At 57.5% G+C, this 4,594-nt stretch overlaps 1 non-coding gene across 1 annotated transcript; it reads right to left on the bottom strand.

Annotated features, from left to right (window-relative positions):
- Positions 1–3,864: 3,864 nt before the first annotated feature.
- On the bottom strand, positions 3,865–3,938 carry TRNAT-AGU (transfer RNA threonine (anticodon AGU)). Its single transcript has one exon. It is a non-coding gene; the product is annotated as a tRNA-Thr (tRNA).
- Between the last annotated feature and the right edge of the window lie 656 nt (positions 3,939–4,594).

The raw sequence follows: 4,594 nt of genomic DNA, 5'->3' as shown, positions 1-4,594 counted from the left end.
TTACGCCTGGGGATTGGGGGGAGGCAGATTTGGGCTGAGAGGGACTAAGCCTGGGGATGAGGGTAGCAGATTTGGTCGGATAGGGGCTAAGCCTGTGGATGGCGGGGGCAGATTTGGGGTTAAAGGGTTATTAGGGATTCTGTGAAATTCTTTGAAGTTTGAAAGGGTTCTGTGGCCAAGTAAAATTGGGAAACACTGACCCAGGCAATCACACACAGCCGGCGTCCTCTGCCTCCCCCGCCAGCCCCCCTTTGCTCAACAAGGGAGCGCAGCTCTTCCCTTCCAGGGTGGGGGTCTCAGCTGACTGCAGGGAGAAAAAGTGGGTCCTGATGTCGAAAGTTTGCTCCTGCCTGATGTAAACCGTCAGAACAGCCCTTATGGGTCACAGAAAAGGACCAGAAAGGCAAGTGGCCTGATAGTGACCAAAGCCAAGTGCAGCAAAGCCCAACACCCAGGCAGCACTGGGAGTGGAACGTAGGGACTCCTCTTTACAAGGCACCTGCTTTAACCAGCTAATTCATAGAGCCCGTCGCCATCAACAACAGCCATGAGCTCAGCGCCCGTTGCTGCCCGACGCCTCCCTCACGATTTCCTTCCATCTTTCCCTGTCCAGTGCGGAGTGGCTCAGTTTGCGTAACGACCTCTGCACCCATCTACTGTGTCATCTACCCAATCTCTGTGGGCTCTGCCTCTCCTACAGAAACAGTCTGATACTGCAAATACCAGCAGTGTGATTGCTGGTTCATCGTTCATTCTGCAGATCCACCCAAACAGCTGTAACTTCCGTTGTGTAACCTTCTGGAGCAGGGTCTCTTGTGGGTATCTTCCTGTATAATTCCTGGATAGGTCCCCATGTGTTTCTCCCACACGGTCTTGTTTGTGAACTGTCCAGAGTGTGAAGTTGGTTTCTCGCTTCAGGACTGTGAAGAGACCTTGGAAAGGTGAATTTGGGAGCAGCACTTATCTGAGCACTGGCTGTTTGTTGAAACCTGTTTCTAGGGAAAGCTGTTTACAGGGTGGCTTGTTGGTCTAGGGGTATGACTTTCCCTTCAGATGAGAGTGGTTCTAGGTTCAAGTCCCAGACAAGCCCTTCGTCTGCCCTTTTCTCATAACTTACATGGGCATCTGTGGACACACTGCCAAATTCCACAGCCAAAATGGATTGCCCCAACCCACCTGCACAGCTCAACCAAAGTCCTGCATCTGGCATGCATGAGTCACCCCCTGCCCTCACATGGCATGAAATAGGGAAGCAGCTTGGAGAGCTTCCCAAGGCAGCGCTAGCAGGTGCCTCTGACTGTAGGAAGCAGAGCCCTGAGTGGTGGTCCTCACCCCTCTTGAGATGACCCTCACACTTTTTAACAGGCTGGCATTGCACACTGGGCACCTCTCACCCTCAGCTGGCAGCAGCACTCTGCCCTCATTGCTTCCCTGCAGCTGCTCTTTCACCCAGGACCCCCTCTCCCCACCCTGGGCTTCCTTAGCATGTGGCCCATGGCACTTCCTCCAGTCAGAGACTGAGCTGTCCAGGCCCATTCCTGTGGAGATGAGATTCGAATCATAGAATCCTAGAGCTGGGAGGGACCTCAGGAGGTCATCCAGTCCAGACCCCTGCCTAAAGCAGGACCAACCCCAACTAAATCATCCCAGCCAGGGCGTGTTCAAGCCAGGACTTGAAAACCTCTAGGGATGAAGATGGCACCACCCGTCTAGGTAAAGCACTGCAGTATTTCACCATCCTCCTGGTGAAGTAAAAGCAGCACGACCCAAACACTGGGCTATTGCTGCTTTGGATTCGATTGGAACCAAGATCGTAATAGCCACAATGCAGAGCACTAACCGCTGTATGATCACAGGCGGCGACAGGAGTCCTGCAGGGAGCAGTTTCCTTTCTCAGGCTTTGCCTGACAGTCTGATGTGAGGCTGGAAGGCCTGGGGAGGTGATGGAGAGCAGAGAAAGCCTGTGCCACTCTGGGGACGGCTGGTGCCCTTGGCCTTGGGTTGCTGGTGTCTCTTCCTGTGTGAGGTGGGTGTTGCCGTGTTGAAGAACTGGGGAATCCTCTCCTGGCCCACACCCCAGCTGTAGCCCCTCCCTTAGCCGGGGGTGGTGACTCTGGCCTGCTCCCTGCCAGCCACTCAGCCTGTTTCCCTCATCTCTGTTGCTCTCCTGCCCAGAGGGTTCAGGGGAAGGACAACAGGAAACACCCTTCAGTGGCCGGCATGGGGCTGGAACTCATGAGTTTGGTGCTCTGAGTACCAGGCTCTGGCCAGCTGAGCTCTCCAGCCTGCAGAGAAGGGCCTCCCAAGGGCCTTTTGGAAATGAGCAACAGGCAGCTGCAGGGCCCCTGGCCCCTGAATGAGATTTTCTCCCCTCCCCCACCAACCTGGCCTCCCCTTTCAGCCTCTGTCACCCATCCCCCACTGCTCTGAGCCCAGCTAGGGGGGGTCCCCTCAGCCCCGGTTGCCCCTTGCCAGCTGTCCTGGGCCCTGCAGTGTGTCCCTCAGACCCTGTCGCTCCCACCCCTCCCCACTGCCCTGATCCTCTTGTTCCCTCAGACTCTGCCGACCCCCCCCACTGCCCTTTTCTCCTCCTCCCTCAGCCACAAGCCCAGCTGGGTTCCCCCCACACCTGCCACCCCTCCCCACTGGCAGCCGCCCTCCCCCTCCCTCTGCCCTGCACCGTCACACACTGAGACCTTGGCCCTGCCCAGGGGCTGGGTGAGAACAGAGACAGCCTGTGGGTGCAGCCCCTGACCGGGGGGATCCTGCCCCACTCCCACCTGCACCATTCATGTCCCTGCAGGGGTTTTGCTCCCAGCAGGACAAGGACATTTCGAGGGGAAGCAAAGGGAAGCCACAGGAGGGGTCCCAGGCTGCTCCCAGGCAGTGCGGGTGCATCAGTTCAGCACTGGGGGCAGCTGGGGGAGGGGGAGTTACCACTGGGGGGGCAGAGCTGGGTGTGAGCACCTGGGAGTGAGACTCTCCCTGTCGCTCACTCGCGTGGGGTGTCTCTGCAGTGGCAGGGCTGGGGCAGGAGCTGCGCCCGCAGACAGGGCAGAACGTAGCTCCTGCCGGCTCAGGCAACTGTGTCTGTGTCACAAATGTGCTGCAGGAGCTGGTTAGCTCTGACCTGTCTGGAGAGGGCCAGGAGGCAGCACACACTGTGACCGGGATTCCCTCGTGCTCCGTGGCCCAGGACTTAGTGCTGAGCACTGGGCTGCACAGACCTGTTGGTGAATAGCAAGAATCAAGGGCATCACCTCCCTGCCTCAGTAACAGACAAAGGGCTTTGGGGTTCCTCCCATGCTCCCCAGGGCCCCTCTGCAGCCACCTCAGCTGTCCACGTGTCAGTGTCTGTTACTTCTTCCTCCAGAAGGACGGCAGCCGCCTCCTGCAGCTCTGAACTCTCCAGCACAGCCCAGAGGTGCTGCAAAGCAGGTGAGAGGCAGCCAGAAATATCTGGCCAGGCACCACTGGGTGCTGCTTTCCTCATCCCCATGTACCTGGGAGGTTCATGGCCAGGGGAGCCACAGAGCCTCTCTGGGACTTTTCTCCTCACTCGTTTGGGTTTTGTCAATGACAAAGGGATGTGAGAGGAGAGTAACTCTCCCTCTTCTGCCCTGCCCAGACAGGGCACAGAGCCCCAGAGCTGGGAGGATCAGCCTTTCTTCTTGCAGCCAGAGGAGTCACCTTCCAAACATCAGTTCCAGCTGACTTTGCCTGAGCTCTAGTCTGTGAGTGGAGGCTTTCCAATGCCCCTCTCCCATCAGCCTTTACCTTCCACAGCAATGACTGGGATTGCCAAGGGAGGGCTCTTCTGTTCCCCAGACAGATGGAAGAAAACATTGCCACAGATGTGCAGCAAGGCACCACTGGGAGTTGAACCCAGGATCTCCTGTTTACTAGACAGGTGCTTTAGCCAGCTGAGCCATGGTGCCTCCCCCTTGTTTGAGCTGCTGGTCTTGACAAAGAGGTACCTGCATAAGTCTGTGACTTCAACCAGAAAGCCGTCCTGCAGCACTTTTAAGGTTACTGACCTAATTTATCCAGTGCTGAGCTTTTGTGGGGCTGAACCACTGTGATGGATGCCCACAACCAGCCCTTCCCATTCCCCAGCACAGACATTGTGCCTGAGGGAAGCCTCCTCTCTCCCCACCTGCCCCAGTGCAGGATCCCACCAGCAGAGCCTGGAGTCCTGCCCCTCCTTTGCTCCCCCAGCCTGAGTCCCCCCCTCACTTTCACTCTGTGCTCCCCACTCCCTCCTTTCTCCCTGTTCACACCCCAGGGGTGGGGCGAGGAGGGCCCAGCTGTGGGGCACAGTTATCTCCTGTCTCTCATGGAGGGGGGATGGGCTGCGCTGCCCCAGCTGGAGCTCGTCAGGGGGAGTGTTTGATGCAGCGTAACGAGAAGAACATTTTGCCTTTCTGTCTCCTTCTGCCCTTCAGTCCCACTTGTGACCCTCCACACAACCCCTTTGCTCTATTACCAGCCCAGTGCAAATCCCTGTGCCCTGGGGGTGGGGCTGACTTTACAGCTTTCCCTGTGTGAAACCTTTGAGCAGGGCCGGGGATTTGGCAGCCAGTCAATGGCCTCC

The sequence above is a fragment of the Carettochelys insculpta genome, chromosome 7 (genome assembly GCF_033958435.1).
Source record: "Carettochelys insculpta isolate YL-2023 chromosome 7, ASM3395843v1, whole genome shotgun sequence".
NCBI classification, from domain to species: Eukaryota; Metazoa; Chordata; order Testudines; family Carettochelyidae; genus Carettochelys; species Carettochelys insculpta.
This window is presented reverse-complemented; position numbering and strand designations above follow the sequence as displayed.